Here is a 27,345-nt window from a genome sequence, read left to right on the forward strand (position 1 = left end):
GAATGGCATGAACCCGGGAGGCGGAGCTTGCAGTGAGCCGAGATTGCGCCACTGCACTCCAGCCTGGGTGACAGAGCGAGACTCCGTCTCAAAAAAAAAAAAAAAAAAAAAAAAAAAAAGAATTTCATACCCCAAAGACTCTTCAAAAGAGTCTTACTTGACAATATTTAAGTCAAAGTTGGGACTGAGACAACTATCAAAAATATGTGCAAAATGTTGACTCTTTTTCCTAACGTTCATTGTAAGGTTATTGTAATACTGTGCTGCTTCCATTTAAGGGGCAGCAGTTATAGTTATGCCAATGCTTCCACCATAAAACCCCTAGTACCCAGACATTGTTAACTACCTATAAAAACATATGTAGATACAGAATATGGCATTCCAAATATCATCATAAGTACATTTTTAAGAATTCACTTAAGGTATTTCCAGAATGTTCTAAATGCTTTAAAGAAACAAAGCCATATTCAGGTTCTCAAGCAGTTTTTCAAAACACCTTTACATATTGCTTGGAAAGGTATAAAAATACAGGCAATGCTGTGTAATAAATATACACATTTTAAGGTCCTGGCTAAAGATCAAATGTTCAAAGAGCTGGGACAAGCAATTTGTACATTTGCCTCAGAAATGTGTACTTCCTTCCCTTGAGGACTGGGAGTGAGAGAGAACTTTTAAAGTATTAATAGTGTTTTCAGTTTTGCTCCCTTTGCCAGGAATTGTAGAGACAATTCTATATTTCCATAATATGACTCTGCGGTATGGAAAACATCTCTTCTTTTTCTCTATCTTAATTTCAGTCTAATTTAGATTTATCTGCTTTTCAGTCTAATTTGGACTTTTATCTTTCACTTTGTTTAACCTCATGTCACAGCATTTGAATTAAACATTTGTAATTAGGGAACTCTTACACTTTTATGGCCAAGGTTTCTCTTGTGTTTTCTTATATTAAGATAATCTTCCTTTATTTCTATCATAACCACTAATTGAGAAGTTACCAGCTTCTTGAATTTCTACATCTTGAATTTCACAGCAGGATCTAAAACTCTGAAGCCTTATACCCAGCATTCATGATTAAGACTCACCATTATACAAAGCTAATAACTAGCTATAATAGAAAGGAGGAGAAACCAAATTTGTGAGTTTATTAATTAATTCAGCCACTGGGGTTTACTTTTTTTATCTGCCTTCTGCTCCAGGCAGGCACAAACCATGAGGAACAATTAGAGCACTGACCAAAGAAAAGGTGAATTACATAGAATGAGATTTCTTTGGCAAAACTTACTAACCAAGCTCATTTTGAAATATTTATATTCTCAAGTTAATTGACTTAATTAGATCAATCTTAGTCTTCATTTGTATATTATTGGTATATGCATAGCTCTCTTTTACCTTATTTCCATTTAAAAATATAATACAAACCCACCACCAATCCAAGAACTAAAACACTACCTTTCACTTACATCTATTAATGAGCACCTTGCCATTCCTTACCATCCCCTAAGAAGTAAGCAATATCTCTAATTTTGCATTTATAGTTTCCTTACTTTTTAAAGAATATTGTTTTGAAGCCACATATATTTGCATAAACAATGTATTGCTTATTTTTGCCTATTTTTGAACTTTGTGATGACAGTATCAAACTATGTAGTCCTCTGACACTTGTTTTTCTCATTGCACATTATGTTACTAAGAGTCATCTGCCTTGTCTGTAATACTAGTTTATGTGTTGTCATTGCTGTATAATATTCCACTGTGATAATATATCACAAGTTATTTATCTGGTCTCTTGTCAGAATGTCTTACCATCTTGGTTGTTTCCAGTTGTAGGGTTGTTTGAGGTGGGTGGGCAAAGAGCAGGAAAATTAGAAAACTTTTTTTATTTTACTGCTGAAGAATTAAGATATAGATGTCTGCATGGTGTATCAGTGCAAGTGTTTCTACTTATATGTACGTACGTGTATATGTGTAATTTTTAGATCAAGGGTATGTGAATGTTCAACTTTATGAGATAATCCCAAATTCTTTCCAAAGTGATTGCTTCAGGTTACATTCCCACTAGCAATTTGAATGAAAACTCACTGAACCACATCTTCTCCAGCACTTACTCTGTTGAGTTTCTCACATTTTTCTCCCAATTGAAAGGAAGTAAAATTGTATTGCAGATTTGCACTTCTCTGATTATTAATTACATGGAGCATATTTTCATATACATATCAATCAAATATATTTACTGTTTTCTAAAATGCCTATGGAGTTTTCTCACTCATTTTTTATTTGTAGGGTTTGTGTGTTCCTTATTTGCTCGGTGGAATATTTTATAAATTCTGAATACTAATCCTTTGTCAGCTGTACGTTTACAAATATTGCTGCACTAGTTTGTAGCTTTTATTTGTATTATTATTATTATTTGAGACGGAGTCTCACTCTGTTACCCAGGCTGGAGTGCAGTGGCACAATCTAGGCTCACTGCAACCTCCACCTTCTGGGTTCCAGCGATTCTCCTGCCTCAGTCTCCCGACCAGCTAGAACTACAGGCGCATGCCACCATGCTGGACTAATTTTTATATTTTTTAGTAGAGACAGGGTCTCACCATATTGGCCAGGCTGGTCTTGAACTCCTGAGCTTGTGATCCACCTGCCTCGGTCTCCCAAAGTGATGGGATTACAGGTGTGAGCCACCATGCCTGGATGTAATTTCTTCAAAGTGTCTTTTAGGGAATAAAAGTTTTTAACTTAATAAAGTCCAGCATATCAATAATTTCTTTTATGTTATAATTTTATAAATTAAATAAGTTAAATACATACTGAGAACTCACTATGTGTATGGGTTATGCCAGGTCCTGGAGATGCAAAAATGAAAACAAAATAGTCCTTTCTCCCAAGGAGCTAAAAGTCTAAGGAGAATAACAAACAGGTAAGTGATTATAAAATAGTATGATATCTACTATAATAGAGACAGCAAAAAATGTACTGAGCACAACTGGAAAACCTTCACAGAAGCAGATGCAATATCTAAGCCACTACTTAACAATTGCAAGAAAGAAACGTTATTAACATATGCCAAGGCTAAGTGATAAAAGAAACCATAATGAAAAACTGTGCAGCCGAGGGTGGTGGCTCATGCCTGTGATCCCAGCACTTTGGGAGGCCGAGGCAGGAGGATCACTTGAGGTCAGGAGTTCGAGACCAGCCTGGCCAACATGATGAAACCCTATCTCTACTAAAAATACAAAAATCAGCTGGGAGTGGTGGCAGGCACCTGTAATCCCAGCTACTCGGGAGGCTGAGGCAGGAGAATCGCTTGAACCCAGGAGGCGGAGGTTGCAGTGAGCCGAGATCACACCACTGCACTCCAGCCTGGGCAAGAGAGGAAGACTCCGTCTCAAAACAAAAAAAAAATGTGCAAGTAAAATCAAACTTGACATGCAATTGGTATGAGTAAAGGAAAGTGAGGCACTGTGGGAATGCAACCCCCAGGGTCTCACCTGAGAAGAGATGCACTGTGGAGGGACACAGCTGACAAACACATAGGGACTTTTCATGTGTGCTGGAGTCACCGCTGTATCCATCCCCAAGACTTTTGAACAGTTTTGACACATAGTGAGTACTTCCATAGACATTCGTCAAATATCTGAGTGAGTGAATAAAAAAGAAAAGGAAAGAATGTCTATTAGTTGATTTGGGCTGCAGTAACTGAGCACCACAAACTTGGTGGCCTAAAACAACAGAAATGTATTCTCTCAGAGTTGTGGAAACCAGAAATCTGACATCAAGGTGTTGGCAGGGCAGTGCCCCCTCCAAAGACTCCAGAGAGGATTTGTCCTTGTCCCTTCCAGCTTCTGGCGGCTCCAAGTGTTCCTTGGCTGTGGCAGCATCACTCCAGTTTCTGCCTGTGTCTTTCAACGGCCTTCTCTGGGTATCTCCTCTATTTATAAGGACACTTCTCATCGGATTTAGGGCCCACCTGGGTAATCCTGGATTATCTCATCTTGGGATTCTTCACTTGATTTTTCCTGTGAAGACCTTTTTTATTCCCCAAATAAGCTCATATTCCCATGTAGAAGGGATTAGGATTTGGACATATCTTCTTGGGACCCACAGTTTAACCCACTACAGAATATCACTTCCATGCTTAAGTCTTCAATTACTCTCTATTCTTTACCATTTTAGGGTAAAATATGAATTCCTTTAAACAGTCGACAGGACCCTAAGAATGTGACCCTTGTCTATTTCTCAGTCCTTATCTCACTGTCTCCCTCTCTTCCTTTACTACCCTCTAGTCACAAAGGCATCTTTGAGAATTTCTTCCAGGCCCTGCTCATTTACACTCAGTGTCTTTGCACATTGGTTCCTCTGCCACAGATGCTCTTCCTCCCACTCCTTCTCTAGCTAACTCCCTCCCTTCCTCAAGTCTCAGGCTTTCTCTTCTGATTCTCAAATCAAAAGTCATCCTACTATTGCCCTACACATTTGAAGATTATAAAGCTCCATGAATTAAAACATTTTTCAGAAAAAGAGGAGTAAATATCACATAGTACATACTATGGAATCTCACGCAGATTTTTTTTTTTCAAAAATGAGATCTAACTGTATGCTTTGATATGAAAAGATCTCCAAGAGTATTAAGTGACAAAAAGCAAGTTGAAAATCACATGTATAGCATAACTCTACGTATATTAATAAAAAGACTAAAACCAGACATGTCTATAAAGCTTCATGTACATATGGAAACAGATAAAAAGGACACCAGAATAATATCTCCCAACTGTTGACAGCTGGGAGAAGGGCAGGGGAAGTAATGAGAGAAAGAAAGGGTTTTTCATGTTTCCTCTGGTATTTCTGCATGCTTTCAACCATGTGCAAAGAAGATACTACCAGTATAATCAGTAACGAAAATACCGATGACAGAAACAAAAACGTAAAAAACAGTATGACTGATTCAGGAATGTACAAATAGATGAACAGAACAGAATAGAAAGGCTAGAAACAGGTGCATATATATCAGAGATTTAGTGTGTGAGGGAGGTGGGCCTCAATTCTGCCAGGAAAAGACAGCTCTTCAATAAATGGTGTTGACTGGCAATTTGGTGGTGCAGATAATAGATTCTTGCCTCTAACCACTCACCAAAACCCAGATGAAGGGAAGAGCTGCATATATAAAAGAAAAAAAATAAGGTAATATATTTTATAATATTGAGGTTGAAAGAAACTTCATAAGCAACACAGACTAGATAACATGTGTAGATAACAACACCAGGGAAATACCTGCATATGTGCATACAGAAGCATCTGTAAGGATGGTCAGTGAAGCACTGTAACCTAAAATTAGAGACAAGCTAAATATCTATAAATAGGGAGAGAATTAGGTAGCGTGTCATACATCTTTACTATGACAAATGATTCAGCCATCAAAAGAATGAAATAGATCCATATCTAGTGACATAGAAAAGTGACATATAGTGTTGTTAAGTAAAGGAAACTAGCAATACATATAATGTAATCCAACTTATGATTTTTAAAAAGGAAGCCATACACATACATGTATAGATATGCATATGTATACACAGTCTCATACATGTAGATGCACATATCTGAATACATATGTATAGATGTAACTATACATGTATACATGTACATGTATTATAAATGTGTGGACAAAGGCTTGGAAAGACATGAATTTTTATGCTGGTGAGTTTCTTAGAAGAAGTGGGGTTGGAGGGAGGGGCATCGATAAAACTACTTGATTAGAAATTAGCATTTCCTACAGTTTCCTTGAGGGGATCATTTTTCCCTCATTCTCTAAGGTTCTTATGGGGATGCCAATTACAGTACACATCTCTTGCACAATGTCACTTGCAATTGAAAGTCTTGGTCAATCTAGGCTGTTTCCCTTTCACTCTATGTATTTTTATATTGTTTGATTGTCTTTACAAAGAGAATGTATTAATGTGTTCCTTGTATAAGAAGTCACACTTTGATTTAAATATTTATTTGCATATTTGTTTATTTAATATTGCCTTGCCTCACTAGACTTGAGGGCAAGGATGACAGTATAAACAGAGACTACGCCTGTTACACAGTAGTTGCCCAAGAAATAGTTATTTAAAAATAACAGTGTGTTCTGGGAAAGTTAAATAGTACATATGCCTTGACTGTAGTATGCTCAGGGAATAGCAAGGCCAATAAAGGTGGTAAGCATGTTAAGGGGAAAGTTATAAAGAAATTTTTAAACCATGCATTACATCTGTAGTCAATGGTAGTACAGATTTAGCACCTGTGTCATCAATTAAATCCTTAGTTTAAATTCTTCTCTCCTATAAAAATGTATATACTCAGTTACAAAGACTTTCCTAAGGTCAACAATTCATTAACACATGAGCGTGCTCTCCCATGTCTTCGGCCAGGTGGAAGAGCTGGTTTCAGCAGGGTGCATATGAGGCCAAGAAAACAGATGTAGTTCTTTGGTAGGTCTGTTTTCTTCATTGTAATGCACGTCCAGCTGTCTGGCAACCTTGCACTTGAGCTCAAAATGAGAATGGGTGAGAGGGTGTTTCAGAGTTGGCACAGATCCACTAGAAAGAGCTCAAAGCATTCTGCTGGGAAGTATTTACATCCTCATCTTCCTCAATAGGAGACAACTTTATAAATACAAGAACTTTGCCTACAGTGCTTTCTTACCAGTGGAATCAACATCAAAAGTTCAATCTTAATAAAAATCTATGTAAGTTCTTTCATTGTTGTTCCGCTTGTGGTGCACATCTGTTTATTTTCTTGACATGAGTTGCACATTACAAATTCACTCAGTACATGGATGGAAAATATTAGTGGGAACATTGACTGCAGCTGTCCTTTTCATAGGCTGAGATTGTTTGCAACTCTGTCTTGTATACTTTTTAAAAATGCTTTAACTAAAAATGAGTTCTTAGGTCTGGTCACAAAATATCCACAATCCCACTTTCCCAGTAGCCATGACTATGGACTTTAGCAGACTTTGGCTTTATTAGACACTTGAGACACTTCTCATAACCACACTCTCATACCTGGCCCTGTTGCCCTAGTTTAGTTTACTACAAAGTGGTTTTTTGGGCATCTTGTCCTTTCATTGTCTATACAAACACAGTCTAACATTGTGGACTTACAATAAGCAATGTTACTGGCTCTGTGGACTGAATCTTTCTGGCTCCTTTTGAAAAATAATATTATTTTCCTCATATTAACAGTGGCTAATGAAAGTGCTCACAAAGTTGGGTGCACTGTAGAGAGTGGTGCCACATCTCTTGGCTACATGAAATATGGCACAGACAGCCATAGCACTGTGGCTCAGTGTTATGCCTAACTGCCACTCTTGTGAGAGTTACAGGCTAGCTTTCTTGGGCTTTCTGCTATTTTTCTTGCAATGTGTCATCAGTTCTGGACAGTGGTCAAGCTAACTCAATTTAATGACATCATTCTAGAAAGCTGGATATATAATATAATTGAGCCTGCCATAACTGTCTTTGGCTTAAGTATTGTATGACTCTCTTTGGTATATATTTAATTGCGATTAAACCAGACTATTTCACTCTCTCTGCAAAATATTTTATTATGTGCCTGTTCCTGGTGATCTTCATTTTTTTTGAATGGGAGTGGGTGTCAGTTATGTTTCTATATAAGTATAGTCATTTTGTGTTTATTCTGTCTTCCAAAATATTAACTACTTCTCAAAAAATAAACCATGTTTAGATATCCTGAGAAACATAGATGTGACCAAAACTATATTAGTTGGTTTCATTCAGTGTGACCATTACTTTAATACGGACCTATAAATATTTATCTCTTTTGTGCCTGCCTTGCAGGTCATAATGACTCAGATTTTGACCACATGTATAATAATTCATTTAGTCATAGTGACACAAATATGGTATTTATATCATTAAGAAATTGGTGAATCTCCTGTAGCATAAAAGCCACATACACATAAATGCCAATTTGAAGTGTTCTCTAAAGATTTGTAAGCACTCATAAATCATTACATTATTTTAAGATGTATTTGTCCAGTGGGCTGTGCTATAGATATCCTTATGTAACCTTTGACAAATAAATGGAAAAGGCTTAAAAAACAACCTTTCAAATCAATCAGCTAGAATTGGGATTTATCCCACAGGACATCACATGGCATTCATTTTCTTCTCCAATCCCCACAACTGTACAATTTGAAACTTCTCTTTAAAATGACTATTCTCATGAGAGTGATAAAATTTAGACTGTATTTTTATTTATTGTTAAGGAATGAGAAACAATTGAAAACAGGATATACATAGTGTAGGCCTTGCCTCCTTCTTGAATGCTATTGTAAATTCAGAGGTTACTTGGGGCCTTAAATCTGATGGGATTCCATTTGCCCGCCTGGATCTTCATGGCTTGAGTGACTCTGATTAGGGGATAAAATATTAAATTCATGAACTAACCGGTAATAGTATCTTACATACTTGTGAAGAAGGACCAACAATATTGGAAATAAAATAAACAATAGGATTCTGAGTTGCTGTGTGGCCTCTGAAACAAAACGTTTAATCAAAACCATAACCTGCGCTAATCCTCTTTGTGATGTTACATAGGAGGTGTTTTGAAAGTACCACAGAAATATCCTTGCCTTGCTACTGCTGGCGCAGGAATTTTAATAATGCTACACAGGAAGTGTCCCTAAATGGCTGTTGGTGAGGCAGGGATATTTAATGGTGCAACACAGGAAGTACCTCTGCACTGTTCCTGCTGAGATAATGTCAAAGTACTGCACGATGGAGAATGTTTTCAGCTTGGTGCTGGGCAGAAGATAACTCCTACTGCCAAAAAGAGACTGAAAATACCCTTCCTGCTGCCACAGTATGCTTAGAATGCTACAAAATGCAGAGAAAATGTTGATTGTGCCAAAAGGAACAAAGAGAAGGGAGCCCTCCTGTGTGGGAAGAGTTGCAGGGCCAAGACACTTCTGAGGCTACCAAGTAAAGCAGGCAACCTGCAGTTTGGTGAGATAAGCAAATATCTCTGCAAAGGTTCAACATGAAGTGCACTTTAAGATTTTGCACACAGGAAGACCAAGAATGCATCAACAAGGGCCCTGAAATCAGAAACCCACATCTGGTATGAAAGAAATGAAACAGGGCATTTTCAGCGAGCCAAAGAAGCTCTAAGAAACAGAAACAAAAAGAGAGGGGAAGAGTTGAGTCTGAGATAGCATAGCCAATATTCCTTGGCCATGAAAATGAAGAGATTTTTAACAGATCCTTACTTAGATGGGCATGAAGATGGAAAATTGAACTCCGCTGACTGATATTTATGGTTGTTCTATAGTAAATATAGTCCCCATGGTAACTGAATACTAAAATTCGTATAGTCCTCTCATTCCAGAGAGTAGGTGTAAACCTTCAACAAATCCTTCTATGATTTTTAAAACATCCTGAGTTAAAAATCACATCCTGGTACTGTAATTGATAGAAATTTGAATGGACTATAAACTTGACTATTACAATTAAGACTCTGGTGTCCTGAGTAGGCAAAACCAGGCAAGCTGCTCTCGTCATCTTCTGGATGAATAAAGAAAATGAGCAGCCACAAATTTCATAAATTCATCCATGAAAGAAACATGGAGACTCCAATGAGCCAAATGTTCTGTCCTCATCAACCACTACCTAAATTTTCCTTTCCTGGAAGGTGACAAGGTCAGTATGTGAATCAAGTTGATTAGTCTCTGGTCTCCTAAAAAACCGTAGCACATACCTTTGCAGTCTGAAGGGTCTATGGCTAGTGAGTCTCTATGATTAGAGAGGAGAAAATTAGTTATAAATATTTTCAAGTTGTATGAGGTTTTCCAGCAAATATTCTGACAGTAGGTCAAATGGTGAAGATTTATAAATGAATGACTCCAAATTCCCTCCATGCCACCAAATTCCTAATAATCCTTATTCTATTATACATTTTCTAACTGTTACTGTACTTATCAACTTCTAATAAGCTATTGATTATTTGTTATATCATTTGTTCACTGCTTGTCTTTCCCATTGTTAGAATTCATGCATCAACAAGGGCAAGTATCTATATCTACTTTTTTCACTGATATATTCCAAGCTGCCGAACATATGCCGAATACAGAGTAATTTCTCAATATACACTTACTGAAAGTGTTGAAATAATAGTTATCGACCTTAATATTTTATCCCCTCTCTAAGCCATTTCTATCTAGTTAATATGTTCCCATTAACATAGATCTAATGGATTAATAAATAACTTCTCATTTGTTTTTTATCAAAACAAGAATTCCTCCCACATTTTTCTATTACATTCTTGGAACAACTCTTTGCAGTCGCTTAGCTTTCTACGTTTCACTCATTTCCTATTCATCATTTTTCCTCATACCCTATGTCCATGTCATCCTATTCATGCTAATTAATATTAACACTAATATTAATGGTATCATATGAATGCCATCTTATTAATGTTAATACATATCCTGCATGTGACTGGTACATAATGGCCCCTGTTGTACCATTTCTCTAAACCACAGATAGCATTTAGGTATCATGAGGCTTGCCAACTGAAATCCATCAGTAAAGGGTACCCAGAGGACTGTGCTGAGAAGGATATCAGTGCCACTCCGAAAGCATTCTGCATTTGAATAGGGATGTATGTCATGCGACAGGTAATGATGGCATGTCATTCTCAGATTAATGCCTCATCAGCTCATACATTTAATGTAGCAAACTCCTTCATGATGTCCAAGTTTTAGTTCATTCCTCTTTACTATCTTTAATATAAAAGTTTTTAAAAAATCTTCCTCAAAAATATTTTAATCATGCTTCTCTCCCACACATAATTTATAATGTTTCCCTGTTGTCATTATGTCAAAATATATCTTTAATCTAAATTCTAAACAGATCAATTACTGAACCTTCCTTCCCCATCCTCAGAGACTTAATCATTTGTTTTCCCCACTCAGAATCCTTGCTCTAGCCAAAGAATCTGACTGTTTTCCTCGCATGCCTTGCTCAACTCTGTCCAACTCTTGTTACATGAGGTTGCATGCTGTACCTGAAACGGCTGTCCTCCTTTTCCTGGCCAAATACTTCTCTCATCTCTCTGGAAAATAACTTCCAGGAGGCTTTCTGTAATTAACCAGACCTGGTGAGACACAGCTCCACTCTATCCAGCCTCAGGAATCCTATGTTCAGTCTTAACATAATTTTATATACAAATATAGAGCTGTATCTTAAACAGGTAAGGCTGAATTATACATGACATGCATTTATGCTCCTCCCCAGCAGTAGGGTCAGGATCTAGCACATAAAAGGAAATAGTCCATGCTGATTACAGTCTAAGGCAGAACAATCTTCCCCTCTTGTTCAGAGCACTGCAGTTACACTCAGTAATAGAGCTCAATGGACTTGTGAGTTGGAGGTGATGGGACTGTCAGTGGCCTCACTTCAAGGCCAGATGTCTGGGAATTGCAATGGTTGTGACCTAAAACAGTCTTGTATCCATCAATCTTTAATTCTTAGGAACACTCAGTCAAGGTCGGTTTGAGGAGAACCATGAGAAATATCCCACTGCACATCACTGGGGTTCTGATGTCTAAAAAAGCATAAGAGTTTTAAAAGTTTGCTACTTTCTCAAATCCATCCTAACTCTTTTTAAATCTACCAAAGATACTTTCCTCTTCATGCACTTAAGTACAGAGCTACTCTGCAGCTATAAATGGGGGCAGCTGTGGAGTTCAAGATGACACAGCCAAAGCTGAGTATAGTTTTAGAACCCTGCAACTGGAAGAGTTTGTGGCTGCTCACCTCAAAAAGGTCTCCCTAAATCTTATCTAAGCCGCCCTCATCTACTGGAGACACTCTCTCCAACACTACCAAGAAAGCCATCATGGATCTGAGCCCTTACAGAGCCATTCAGAATGTACTGAGCACCTACAAAATTACAGCCATCATTCAAGACTCAGGGAATTTAATGCTAGATAATTCCTTGGGGGATGCTTTTAATCTAATAGTGGAGGCAGCTCTATAATTATATAATTTGACTATAATGGTATAGATCTAAGATGAAAGTATGATTGAAGGGCAATGAAAACACAAAGGTGCACATAACCCAGCCTGAGGTCTTAAGAAGGGCTTTCTGGAAGAGTTGCTATCCACAATAGGTCTTCAAATTTAAGTAGGAGTTCACCAGGTGAAGAAAGACAACAGGGTTAGAGGAACTGTGTTTGTGTTATTATGGTTTTGTTACAAGGATACAAAGAGAAGTAAGATGCCACTGTCTTCTAAAAAATGTTGTAGTATTACTGATGAAATGGGTCTAAGAATAAATAAACACAAGCTAAAATGGTTCAGATAAGAACCTTAGCAGTTCAGTGGCAGAAGCAGGGGTGGAGGGGAGTGGATGACATAAAGGTGTGTTATTAATGTGACATGTGAGGTAGACCTTGAAATAAAGGCAGAATTTTGGTGTGAAAACAAATATTTGGGATAACATAAGCCAAGGAATAAAGGTGGGGAAGCTAATGAATGCAGAGGCCACATGAAGAGTATTATTGAAATTGAAATGTAGAGGGTCTGAAGGAGAATAATGGGGAATCAGTTTCAACAGACAAGTTGGGCTTTGCTTGTGGGTAATCTTGACTGCCAAAGTAAGGTTATTCGACTTTGTCATGTCGACCATGGAGAACCATTGAAGGTTTCTGGGTGGGACAGTATTATGATTAGAGTTACCCATTAGATAGGAGATACCCATTAGCTAAAAGTACCTAAAATAATCTGGAGATAGAAGAGATAAAATTGGGGAAGTTGTTCTGGAAGTTATTACTTTCATGTAGGTGAGAAATAAAAAGAACACAGGAAGTGCAATAAGAATGATAAGAAAATAGGGCCAGGCGCGGTGGCTAGTGCCTGTAACCCTAGCACTTTGGGAAGCTAGGGTGGGTGGATCACTTGAGCAAAGGGGTTCAAGGCTAGCCTAGGCAACAAAATGGGACCCCATATCTACAAAACAAAAAACAAAAAAAAAACATTAATCAGGTGCTGTGCTGTGGTTCCAGCTACTCAGAAGGCTGAGGTGGGAGGATTGCTCGAGTCCAAGAGGTCAAGGCTGCGGTGAGCTATGATTACGTCACTGCACTCCAGCCTGGATGACAGAGTGAGACTCTGTCTCAGAAAAAAAAAAAAAAAAAAGAATGATAAGAAAATAGTGAATTTAAGAAATGGTGCAGTATGTAATTAATGAAATTGTGAACCACATACATTTGTCTGTAGATGTATGTTTTCATTTGGACGGAGGTTAGGGAAGTGGCATCTCTTTTTAAAACCTCATTCCTTTGATAGCAAATGGCCCCTCGTCCTAGAATATTATAATCACTCCATTAACAAGAAAAGATATTCCAATTAACTCTTCCCAAAGGGTTGGTTTCCAAGTCACGACTCTAAAACTCCAACTTATTTTACATAGACATAATACAAATGAGATTGCCTCCACCCTCTTGAAGACAACCTCATAGAGTTGTCCTGATGAGATAATAAAGTAGGTAGTATATAAAAGATAGTTTGTGCTTATACATTTATTAGTACTACTAGCAGTGTTCTTATGTATCAGTGACTGGGCCTAGCCTTCAGAAAAAGTCAACCTCAAAACTGAAATAAGGTTCTTAGTATTTAGCATCAAGCCTGCCTCTTACTGAACTTAGCATAGAGAAACAGGTTGAGGATGGAGATCCTGGATGGGCAATTAGGGAGGCTCCTACTCAACAACTGATGCTGTGCTCCAAACTGAGCAAGGCAAAAGACATGGAAGATTTCAAAAATGGACATTTTTTTCCCCCAGGAGCATATAACCCACTTGGTAATAGAAAAAATATATATGTATGAAGTAACTGTTGACCAAGACCAAGCAAGGATGAAGAATGTGGTTTACACTTTGAATACATAGAATGATGGCTGATATGGTTTGGCTGTGTCCCCACCCAAATCTAATCTTGAATTGTAGCTCCCATAATTCTTATGTGTCATTGGAGGGACCAGGTTGGAGGCAATTGAATCATGGGGTGATGGGGGGTTCCACATGCTGTTCTCAGGAGAGTGAATAAATAAGTCTCATGAGATCCAATGGTTTTATAAAGGGTAGTTCCTCTGCACACTCTCTCTTGCCTGCCTCCATGTAAGATGTGCCTTTGCCCCTCCTTCGTCTTCTGTCATGACTATGAGGACTCCCCAGCCATGTGTAACTGTGAGTCCATTAAACCTTTTTTTCATTATAAAATTTCCCAATGTTGGGTATGTCTTTATTAGTAGCTTGAGAACGGACTAATACAATGGCAAAGAAGGCATCTGTGTTCATTATTCTCTTGCCATCTGCTGTAGTCAATCCTTGCTAAAGCTCTGACTAAGCCACCATTATTTCTGAAGGCTGTTTTTGGTTCCAGCTCCCTTCCTTCCACCCCATGCTATACCACAACACCCTGCTCTTGGCTCTTTGCTTTTACCGTACAGACTTCAGGGTTGCTTCATAAAGGTCTAATATTAGCCTGACCATTCTGGTTAGCGTCATCCTTTCTCTATAGTATTTGTGGAACTTAAAGATGAACCACGCAGACAAGAACTTTAAACTCTGTTATTGCCCTTTGTTGACACTTTCAACAAGTTAATTGTCTGCTTGCCTTCCTGTAATTGCTTTAATTACATGCCATTAGTGACCACTAATAAATGCAAGCATGTTTGATTTTCATAAACCTTACATTCTTTGCCCATCTACAGAACTCTTCCAAGGCTTTCACATGCAGTCAAAATAGAAAGAGGCAAACCAAGCACATTCACATTTAACCTCTGGGGCTAAAGTGAAAAATAAAGGATAATTCATGAATAGGCTAACTGTTTTCTCCTGCTTCTGACACTGACCAGCATTCCCTCTATAGTGATTACATATATATGCTGTGTGCTTGTTTATAAGACAGCAAAATTTAAAAGGGGTTGAGAAATAAAAGCTGGCTAATTGCTGCTATTATCTCAACTCAAGGAGAGAATTGCTGGGTGATATTATGAGGATTGAAAAACCATTGAAGAGTTTATTGATAGAACACTTTTGCTGTAACTTCAAGCTACAGAAAATGAAGGTCATAATTTTAGTTTTTATGAACAACTGATTGGGCATTTACATAGAAAGAGCTGAACTATGAGGAGACTAAGCCAATATTCTCTTTGGTACAGTTTTCTAGATTACATCACAATATCTGGTACAAAAAACAGTTTATCCAGTAATTGACTTTATCCAGCTTTACCAATGAAGTACACTGCAAGCCTCAGAAAATGAATTGTATAGAGAATGGTTAGTTAAATACTTCTCAATGTGTCACCCGACCAAAAAGAAAAGAAAAAAAAATTGGCAAAAAATCAAATTCTGTGTCTGTTGGCTGGTTTAGATAGTTCCAACACAATTCTCTTGCTTATTAAAACATTAAATACACTAAATTTATTTATGATGATAGCCATATGCTTTCCTCCAAATATAAAATGATGATTTCAATCCTTAATTACTGGAATTTGTGATTCAAATTTTTTTCTTGTTGTAAAAGTGGGTTATTCCAAGTCATTCTTGATCTTTCCCTGCTACAGATTAATGGCAACACTTGAGTGGCAGCTGGCCAGGGCTGGGCATGTAAGCTCTTTATAGTTAAGGAAAGCATTTCTAATGTGTCTAAAATGAATGGCCCCAACCAGATAATCCCAAGAAGGTAATGTGTATGAGCACCAGGTGTTCCTCATTGCATACTCTATCCAGGTTATTAGGATGGGACTGATAACATAATTTACATGCAGCCTCCAGCAAGAGTTCATGTGGTATTTAAAAACACTCATCTTGTCAGAGGAAACAAAAACAAAAACAAGTGCTATGCAATTAATTTCAGGGAAAGGGTATATTTTCCTGATATTTAAAAAAAATATCTAGCTTGTGAATCTAGTCAATACATTTTGGATAAATGAATTAACATGCTGGGAAACATAAAATATATTCCACATTATGAAATGTCAGTTTTCTGATTCATCAACATTGATCCCACACCATGGACTTTCCATAAGTATACAGTATTATCCTTTTACATGACTACTAAGTATCATGGTCTCCTGTTTCTTCAAGTACTGACACATTTTTGGATGAAAGATAGATTTGTATTTTAAGATATGACCTGACCAAGGGCTCTCAGAAAAGGAGGGAAGCACAGGGGTGCTAAGAAAATGAACTGACCAGAGTCAGGAAAAAAGTCTACGAATTGGAGAAAAAGGAGTCTTAGGCCAGAGTAAATGGCATGAGTTCATGGGAGAAACAAACAACGGACTTAATTAAATCAGACAGTATGCCTGGAGTGTGTCAGCACTGCTTTATACTCATGCTCCCCCCACCGCCATTCCCAGTGTTTGTCTCTAAACAATTTTAGGCTTTTATTGAAGGAGATAGGGCATGAGGAAGGCTTTAAAGTGGATCATGCATAAGTTAAAGAAATACTACAAAATTTTAAGCCATTTCTAAGCTCCACCATTAGTGGAAGAAATAGTACATAATTCTAAGCTGTTTCTAAGCTCCACCATTGGTTTCTGTTTACTTAAACCTGGAAATAACATATATGAAATTTTCAGATGCTTTACACACATAAAATGAGTACAATAATTAGGTCCATCTCCTTTCACTAAATAAAAGCTTATATTTTAAGATTAGAAAGTTCACTTAGGATTCTTAAACGAAATCTTTAAATTAGCAAGATAAACATATCCCTTCCCAACCTGATCCTAAATAACTTTTGCAGTTCATTTCTCTACTCATCTTTCCATGAAATCTATGCTTCAACTAATTCTCAGCATCCTCAGTAAAGTTAAATGAATAAATGAAGTGCTAGCACCTCAAATACAGAGTTCTTTCCTGTCTACCTGCCGGTGCTGAGAATGCCCAACCTACTTCCTCTGTCTGGAATATGTTCCTGTCTCCTTCAGCATCCATGATAAATGTCCCTCCCTTGAGGCACAGGTTTCACAAATAATTCTCTTTGTTTTCACCACACTTTGCCCAAACTCCCCACTATAGGCCCTCCATTCAGCAGCACTGTCATAGACAAGACAACTCAAGGAAAGTGCTCATGTATTCTTTCTGGGTCTTTAGCCAGGGCTGTTTAATAAATAAGCAATAAATAAAAGAATATAGAGGCATTATTAGACTGTTAGAAAGGGGGGAAACTGAAGCAAGGGTAATCCAGTCCAGTATATCATCCAAACTTTGGAAAAAGCAATTTTTTTTAATTTATAGATAAAACTGATTTAATAACATGTTTTCAGACCTAATTTCAAACAAAATAATTAAGTTATCTAATAAGATCTGACTTACTGTGAACTGGGATGCTGGCAACTTTCCTCTCTTTCAGCTTCTATTCCTCTACTGAACTCTGACATGCAACTCTGTCCTTATCAGGAACTGCAAGCTCTCTTACAATGATTTAAAACGTGGAGACTTGTTGAATTTAGGAATAAGGATTGAGTGTATGGGGGCTTTCCAGCTAGCATTCAGGTTGCCTACACAAACATGTAATCTGCCAACAAAGGAAGCGATATATGATACAGAAAAATGAAAATCAGATACATTGCAAAGGATTCTACAGTCAGAATTCTTGAGTTTGAATAGAACCTTCAAGACATTCTGTGACAAGATTTAGCTATTCTAGGCCTTATTTTCCTCATTGAAAAATGGGGATGATACTTTATAGAGTTGTTATGCAACATAAATAAAATTATAAATGTAAATGACTTAGCACAATGCCTGGCACACAAATAGGGCTCAAATATATTGGTATTGGTATGATTATGATTTAGGCTTTTATTTAGGTAAATGAGAGCGCTTTCTTTTTTCAGCAAAAATTAATTGAATGTACACTAATTGTTTGGTACTTGTCAGGTTAGGCTCCATTATGCAAGCCACAAATTGACTCCTAAATATCAGTGACTTAATGTCACAAAGGCTTATTTCTTGCTCATATTTTATAGCCAATGAGGTGTCAGCAGGGACTCTGCTCCACACAGTCACTAAAGGATCCAAGTTGAAGGAGACTCTGTCACCCTGTAGCTATTTTATAGCCAATGAAGTGTCAGCAGGGACTCTGCTCCACATAGTCACTCAAGGATCCAAGTTGAAGGAGACTCTGTCACCCTGTAGCTATACCATCCAGAACACATGCCTGCTAGATGGCCATGAAATCATGCCGCAACATCATACCATAGAATCATGAAGCATTGCATGACAGCTTTCATTCTCTCAGTCTGCAAGTGACATTCGTATTACCTCCAATCACACGTCATTGTCTAGAGTTGGTCACAGTGTCCTGTCTGATTGCAAAAGGGCCAAGGAATACAGGGAAAATGACAAAGAGACCATTTGCTGAGCATCACTGTTTTTGCCTCAATATTAAGCACTGAAGAAACAAATATAATAAAGACTTAGTGCCTAGCAACTTGCATAGGTGTTAAATGGCTTTAATAAGTCAGTACCTACTAGAGGGATGCTGCACATATGAGTATTTCATTGAAGTCACACAAGACACTTTGAGAAGAATCATATTTTAAGATGATTTTTAAAGTCATGTAACATTTGCTGTAAAAGATATACTTGTAAGTTTAAGATTTAATTCCATGTACCCTTTGTGCGATAAGGTTTTCATTGCCTAGAAATAAAAGTGTAGTTTTTGTTTATGGTAATTTCATGGGATAATAGAAAAAAAATAAATATTGAGCAAACATTCTACAATTAATTAGGCCATTTACTCTTCAATCTACTTCTCTAAATTGAAAGGAGAGAGGCCTCTGGCTAAGATATTCTGACTCCAATGGTGACAGGGAGGGTCTGTCTTCCTCACGGCTCAGTGGTGAGCCTGCCTCAGGCAGCCCTCAGCTTCTTCTCAACTCAGTTCACTCCATGAGTCCAAAAGCAAGGCGACAAGCTGACAGGAACTCAGCTAGAATTCTTGGCCTTCTATTCTGCTTCATGAGCCAAAGGGAAAAGAGGCCACCTTCCAAGGTCCAGCCAGCTAGGAATTAAGCCTCCTTCTCCTTTTTTCTTCCTTTACCCTTGCCAGAAAGCCTGTGGACAGCCTTCCCAGGCTTCCGGCTCCCCTGGCCAGCTGGGAAAGGCACAGCCTTTCCAGAACCCGATGAGCTTGCCAACAGTTTTTTTTTCTTGCCCCATGTAAGAGCCAGAATTGCAAGATTACAAAGCCACCATCACAATATAGTCACTAATAGATGTTTTAAGAGACCAAGGGGAAAGAAGGAGTTTCTGGGTCAAAGAAAAAGAAAGAAAATGATGAGTTTCGAGCAGTGTAGTCACAGTTTTTCATAGTTTGCTGATAATCAGAGCAAACCATTTCCTTCCAGGGGACCCCAGGCAGTCTGGAAGATGTGTCTCTGAAATCTGTTCAGAGCCATATTTCATTAGTTTTATTTTATGAGAAGCTTTCTTTTTAAGCATTAACCCCAATTCTCTAACGCATGAAAAATTTAAGTTCATACTTTATGAAGAGGCATAATGCTGGTACCAAATCTCTATTTTACATATAGACTTCCTGAGGACTTGATGGAGAGCCAGCTAGTGACTCTCTTTCTTTCAGAGTGTGTAATGTGAGTCAGGGGACTTGAGCATAATTACTGGATTTGACGGGTGATGTAGATGACTTCCAAAGTTGGCCTTGGTGTCTCTTGGCTCAGGAACTCCCCTGGCCCAGCCACAGACCCTCTCTCAAGAGGTACCGACTCTCTGATTTGGCCTGGTATTATCAAGGGTCCACTGGCTCCACAAATCCTAAATCTTCTCTAGCCCTGGTTTTGAACTGGAACCAAAGCTGCCTCTGCAGTGGCTGAGGGGAAGGGCCCAGAGTGCAGCGGGTACTGCCAGCTGTGAAGTGAGGGTGAGGCTGCCACTCCTTTCCAGGGAGGCCTGTCTGCCTCCTCCTCTCATCTATGTCCCCAGTCTCACGGCTGTCCAAAGGATTAGCAAAGCATTTTCTTTTTCTCAGACTGACCCTAGAGAAGAGGTAGAGTCTGAATGTCTCTTTCCCAGGAAGTTCCCATGACTCTTTTGAGAGCAGAGTGCTGTCTAACTTATTACAGTTACAGTTTCAAATGGCAGGTACTACACAAAACATTGGAGCTCTCTTTCTCCAGAAAAATGGGTGTCATTTGCTCTATTATCTGCATAACTATAAGCAACCAGGCAAGTAGTCCTTGACAGAACAAAAGCATCTCCAACGTAAAAAAAGTGATTCTACCTCCTACCTTAGACTGCAGAATCCAGTTCCAAAAATCAAATCAATATTTTCCACATTGAACAATTTCAGGATTCAGTCTTCACCTATCTCTCCCTTATATACGTGTATCTCATTTAATCCTCAATTCTACTTTTTATATCAATGTTATTGGTATTTTTATTGATATTTTTAATATGTTATTGATTTCTTCTAAAGCTCAGAAGAAATCAAGATATACAAACCACAAGATTAATGCCACACAGATTATAAGAGATGGAGGCAAGATTTGATACCAGTTCTCTTTGGCCACAAAGGCCCGTGTTCCTTCTACTGCATGGAGGCATCCACATTCCTCCAATAGAGTTCTAGGGTCATTTTGGATTCCCTTTTAATATCTTCTCTGTTTGAGAGAAAAATAAATTGCTCCTGCTCTTGTGATTTGGAAAGCATGGCCTACAGATAATTAGGGCATGTGGACTTGGTTCTAATTCTAATACTGCCAGTAGTGCACTAAGTGACTTAAGAAAGACATGGCACATTCTGGGCAGCCGTTTTAAAAATGCCATCCATCTTTAACTTGTTCTGATTTCTCTATACAATAGGGGCTATTAAAATACACAGGATTTAGAGCCCACGCTGGTGTCTAATCCGGCGGCACTTTGGCCCCTTTGAGAATCGAAATGGCAAAGCCAAGGTAATATATTCTCAAACTTTAGCCGTCCCGCGTGGCTCCCTATCACTCACAATTGCTTTCTTGCTTTTTGCTGATCTCACTTAACCTTGCTTTCCAAGGATACAGTATTTGTGTCCTCTATCTATTCTCTTTTCTCTCCCTCCAACCCCTTCCCCCTTCCCTCTCTCTCTTTCTCTTTTTCGTGTCTGTGTGTGTGTGTGTGTGTGTGTGTGTGTGAGAGAGAGAGAGAGAGAGAGAGCATAGCCAGGTAGAGAACTCTGATCACCAGAGGTTGGTATATTTCAGGAATTGTCTTCCATTCTCCTGACACACATTTGTTAACCTCAGATGTTACTACCGGCATTTTCTTTCATAGACATGCCTCGCTCTCTTTCCAGGAAGACACTTAAAAATCAAAAGCAGCCTACCTTGTAATCTAGCTCCTCCCACTAGGCCTAGCCCCTAGTCTGGCTCAAATACCAAGGAATATGGGCCTATCTGCCAGGCTGCTCTCTACTGCCATCTCATGGTAATTCAGCCTCTCTCAGAGAATCCACCTTTCAGTAGGTGCAGACTCTCATAAGAGACAGAAATCATAAAGGCTCATGTCTGCCAGAGCGGCAGTCTTTACGACAGATTGTGTAGGACATAAAGGCTGAAAATATCAAGAAAATTACTGAAGGAGTTGAACGTTTAAGCAAGGTGTATATCATAACTTGATTTCAAAAAGTAACAATTAAGAAAGTATGACTTATGGCAGAAGGTGAATCCTGAATCAGAAAGACCCATTTCTGGGGGGAGAAAGTGGGAATTTGAAACATACCAGAATCTTGAAGATACATTTATGGAGATGAACAAACTGAAAACTTCACTAAGAGTCAGCAATGATTTCAACACAATGACTAGGACAGTGCGTCAGTGTCTCACAGAGTCTGTAAAAGCAAAGTCACAATGAAGTCCACTCAGTCACCCAGTGCCATGTCGCTGTGTGCGTAGAACTGTTGACTGCCCTGGCCCTGCTCCCACCAACATTCATGAGGAACAGCAGTCACATGTCCACTCACAGACTCTCTCTGGCACTTGGCTGCTGCTTCTCCCATCACTTGGTCATAATTTGGAGTATTTCCATCTATAGGCATTATGCAACTTGCCTTCCTGTGTGGCTGCTTAACAGACAAGGCCATTATAGTGTACACATTTGGTTATGAAAAGAACACACTTTACACTGAACAAAATTTGGGAACACCCCACAAAGGATTATCGGTGTATGGCATGCAACTCACTGACCTAGGTTATGATTCAAACGGTGTGCTTGGGCAGTGCTTTTATTATTTATCTTTATTCTCCTCCTATTGTATTTTTTTCTAAATTGGCAAAGAGGGTTTAGATAATAACAATAATACTTGTAGTTTGAGCTGTATTAAATCAAGAATCCAATCTGTAAAGCTAACCCAACCTGACCGCTTAGTCAAGCTCGTCTAATGCCAATTTGAGGCAAAAATCAAGATTAGGTTAAATATTTCCCTAAAGGAATGAATCTTCCAAGTTCAAACTTAAATCAAACAGCAGTATCATTCCATGCAGAAGAGACATAATTGCAAAAAAGTTCATGCCTTACCTCCAGGAGTCTTGGGCTTCCAGAGGGCTTCAGGCTGTCGATTTGCGAACAAGAGATCCAGGATTACGCATTCTACAGTAAATAGAAAAAAAAGAACAAAAATATATTGGGATAGCTACAAACGCTGTGAAAATGTGTCACCTACAAACTACTAAAAAAAAGAGAAAATAAATTGGAATTAGGTTCATAATTCCAGTTGATATAAGCAATTCTAGGCCTTCAATCAAAAAGATTTCTCCATGCAAAACTTAATAAGTAATCCAACAGTGTTGACCAGGGCCTGACAAAACATACGGCATGGTTATTGTAGGTAAGCAAGACCATTAGGTGGAACAAGGACATGGAATAAGGTAACACCAAGGCACAGTGTAGCAAAGCTATTTCCTTTCCAATAATTACAATTAGTTCATGGGAAAAGTCATATTTTGGTTAAGGTATGTCTCTAAACTGTACTAATCTTTTAACTAATTTGGGTATTGGCAGACAAGATTCAACTAGAATTTATTAAAAGGGCTTTTTTCATTGCATTTGTATATATATATCTTCTATTTACCATCTGCAGGACACTGTGAGGAGCAAGTTGTGAGAAGTATACAAAGTCTCATGGAGTTTATAATCATGTGCACATTTTTCTGAGAGCAGAAATAAAGTATTTCCTTATAAAATGGTTTTTAACTTAAGTGGGAGTAAAGTAAATCTTAAGTAAATAATAATGCTTTTAATATATCAACATATGAAAGATCTTAAAGGTAGTAATAAGTGACTGAGTTTGGGAAATAGAATTTTCATGAAGAAGGGAGGTAAGCATACCTGGGAGATTGGAAGCTAAATGAAGACAGAGTCAAAGATTTCTTTGTTAATTTTATCTCCAATATGTAGCAAAGTACATGGCATATGATAGGTATTTGATAAATACTTTTTCAATAGATAAGCAAATAAACACTTTCTGGAGAATCTGGAGGATGTTTAAATGTCTGAGCTTCTGATGGGCATGAAACAGGGCTTGCCTATTGTAATTCTAATATCTGCAATTGTTAATCTAACAGTACTCTGGGAATACTTACTGCATATATAACTGAACAGGTTGAAGTGTCCTGATTTCTTAACATTTCTCGAAAAGAAAAGGAAAACGAAAAAAACTGAAGACAACTTTGAAGTCTTCCCCCCACTAAACACACACACACACACACACACACACACACACACACACACACACACACACACCTTAAAGCAATTGTCCTCAGGCATTCCAAGGCAGGAAATCTGCCCCAGGTTCAGGCAATAAGGGGGTGCACTGCCGGTTAAGAGTTTTAAAATCATAATAAAGTTCAATTAAAAGTTGATTTGCTTTTTATCACCATCTTGCACTAATAATTCTCAATCATGTCAGTGATAAAATACTCCTTCCTCTGGGCAGATAGCTCCCACTACTCACTATGCCACTGGGCTCAGAAAAGATGGGTTATTCACTTAAAACAGGTAAGAAATTATGCTGACAGGAAATTTGGCAGTGACAGACTTTCTTTACCCAGAGACCTCAAGAGTTCAGGGGTCAATAAAAAGGAAAATCCAGGACTTTCTACATATAACATTCCAAGAAAGTCTATACAGGGTGGAATAGGAGGAATTGGTCTTGGAAATCATTCTGAATGGCTTCCTAGTGTGTTGATGAGGGTAAGCGAATGCAGCCCAGGGGAAGGGCTACTCCCTTTAGCCTGAGTGTCTAACAGTTGTGGGCAATTTTATCTGTACTATCCAAACCTGGATATTGGCAATTCAATCTGTGCTTTCTTGATCTTTTCTGTAGAAGATAAGTAAGGAAAAGTGCCGCTTTAATAATTGCACAGCCTGTCAACAGCAAAATATGTAAAATAAAGGGTTTAGATAAGCAGGTGATCTTTCGGAAGGTATTGGGTCAGCTGCTCTTGATAACTCCCCCTTTGCTGTGAACTCGCTCCACATAACACAGCTCACTTCATATCTACAGCTGCCTCTTCTGAGGTTAGCCATCGTGGCTGACCATGACCTTTGGTGACTTACGTCCTTTCTCAGAGCTGAGATTTCACCCACTTATACTGAGTACCATGAGTTGGACAATTCTTGCTCCTCATTGTCTGTTTCCCTGCAGAGCTAGTGCTCAGACACTTGTCTCCACACCATTTTACCACTTCTTCGACTGCAGTGGTTGAAACAGTCTCCATTTCTACTAATGCTGTTAATTCAGGATAAATTCTGCTATCATGAGAAAACACCAATAATGGAAATCACTTTCAGCTGTAACTGCATTTTCAATGATGAAGAAACATAGGTATGAACACACACACACCCACACACACACACAGTAACATATATTTAAATTAGAAACAAGGTTGAAGTTGCTAATATTCTTGATTGTACTGTATTTCCAACAAGAAGGCAGTCAAATCTAGTGCAATAAGTGACAATCAGTGGCATAAGACCATTATTTACATAACATATGTACTGGCCTATGCTTCACCAAGCACTGTGATATTAACTGTCTCAAAACAATCCTGTCAGTATTATAATGTTATTATAATATTATTTTTATACTACAGATGAGGGGAAACACTAAGGCCATAAAATTAAAGACAATTTTTCCAGATCACATCACTAGGAGGGGAAGGAGTTCAAACTGGTCTTCTTTCTGCTTCCTACTGGAGCAGGCACATTTACTAAATGCCACCGATGCTGCCGGTGTAGGTCTTACAGAAATAATTACAACAGTGATAAAGAACTATATCAATGTTCTCTTAGCATCCTGGCAGGGAAAGACAAGAGACAATGAGTTAATCCCTAGCAAAATGACATGATGTGTAAAAAAGAGAGAAACAGCTCCACTTCCATTTCGCAAGCACCTAAGTCAGCGTTTGCAAAGTTATCCCTGATTCAACAGCTTTTTTTTCCATCCCTTCCTCTACTTCTAAATCTACCATTTAGCTAACATTTTCCAGTAGTTAGTTTCCAGAAATTTGCCAACATTCTTGCATATTCAGCCTTTAAATATTTAATGAGAATACACAGTGTATATGGCCTTATGTCAATCTACCTTCTCTACATTGCCTCTTCTAGCAAGCATTAGCATTAATACCAACATGTTTACATCATAATTACTTTAATTTCCTTGGCCCCAACCAGACCCGGAGTGTGTCAATCCACAGTGATTTCCAGGGTGGGGAATGATAACTGGTCTATGAAACATAGATAACAATAAATGCTTGGAAACTTGGCATATCACTTCTGAAATGATCCCAGCCTTGCAGCAGGGAGGGCACAAGCCTTTTACGTTGATATGGGTAACTCACAGTTTTCCAGGTCTTCATGTTCTCATTTCTAAACAAGAATAAAAATTATTATCCTTGTGAAGAAAAGGGAACCCTTGTATACTGTTGGTGGAATTTTAAATTGGTACAACCATTATAAAAAAGGTGTCAAGGTACTTCAAAAAAACTAAAAATAGGCTGGGTGCAGTAGCTCATGCCTGTAATCCCAGCACTTTGGCAGGCCAAGGTGAGTAGATCATTTGAGGTCAGGAGTTTGAGATCAGCCTGGCCAACATGGTGAAATCCCACTTCTACTAAAAAACAAAAAAAAATTAGCCAGGCGTGGTGCCACACTCCTATAATCCCAGCTACTGGGGAGGCTGAGGCAGGAGAATCACTTGAGCCTGGGAGGTGGAGGTTGCAGTGAGCTGAGATCACTCCTCTAAGCTGGAGAATCTGGAAGACAGAGCAAGACTCCATCTCAAAAAACAAAAACAAAAACAAAACAAAAAAAACCACACACCTAAAAATAGAACTGCCATACAGTCTAGCAATTCCACTTCTCAGTATATATCCAAAGGAAATGAAATTATTAATGATACATTAAAGAAATATGTGCACTCCCACATTATTGTAGCATTATTCACAATAGCCAAGATATGAAAACGACATGTGTTCACCAGCAGATGATTGGATAAAGAAAATTTGATAGATATTTACAATGGAATATATTATTCAGCCCTTAACAAAAGGAAAATTTGCCACTTGTGTCAACATGAATGAACTTTGAGGACATTATGCTAAGTGAAATAAGCCAAACACAGAAAGGCAAACACTGCATGATCTCACTTATAGGTGGAAACTAAAGAAGTCTAACCTATAGAAACAGTAGAAAAGTGGATGCTACAGGCTAGAGGATGGGAGTAATAGAGGGATTTTTGTCAAAGGGTACAAAATTTCAGTTATAAAATGAACTAAGTTCTGAAAATCCAATATACAACATGGAAACTACAGTTAATAATAATGCATTGCATCCTTGTCATTTGCATATAGAGTAGATCTGAAGTGTGCTTACCACACACAGAAAAAAAATGGTAACTATGTGAGGTGATGAACATCTTAATTAGCTTGATTGTAATTATTTCACAATATATATGTATATCAAATCATCATTTTGCATACCTTGAATACATACAACTTTTATTTGTCAATTATACCACCTATAAAGCTGGGAGAAAATAAAAATACATTCTTATCTTTATCTTTTCTCTATGAAAAGTTACAAATATGAACATTTTGATATCAGAAAAGCATGTCAAGTTCCCTGGAGAAAACCAATAGGTAATATTATTGCAGAATTGGCAAGACCCTTTACTGGTGAATTAGTCCATTCTCGCACTTCTATAAAGAACTACCTGAGACTGGGTAATTTAGAAAGAAAAGAGGTTTAATTGACTCAGGTCTGCAGTCTATACAGGAA

The 27,345-nt window shown here is 38.1% G+C and overlaps 1 protein-coding gene across 2 annotated transcripts in view; it reads right to left on the reverse strand.

Annotated features, from left to right (window-relative positions):
• SEMA6D (semaphorin 6D) overlaps positions 1 to 27,345 on the reverse strand; it is a 600,716-nt gene that overhangs the window by 293,815 nt on the left and 279,556 nt on the right. For both annotated transcript variants that reach the window (XM_055279017.2, XM_055279010.2), the window contains exon 3: positions 22,585 to 22,656. The gene's annotated coding sequence lies outside the window, so the exon portion shown is untranslated. The remainder of the gene's footprint in view (positions 1 to 22,584; positions 22,657 to 27,345) is intronic.

This window comes from Symphalangus syndactylus, chromosome 5, assembly GCF_028878055.3.
Source record: "Symphalangus syndactylus isolate Jambi chromosome 5, NHGRI_mSymSyn1-v2.1_pri, whole genome shotgun sequence".
Lineage (NCBI taxonomy): Eukaryota > Metazoa > Chordata > Mammalia > Primates > Hylobatidae > Symphalangus > Symphalangus syndactylus.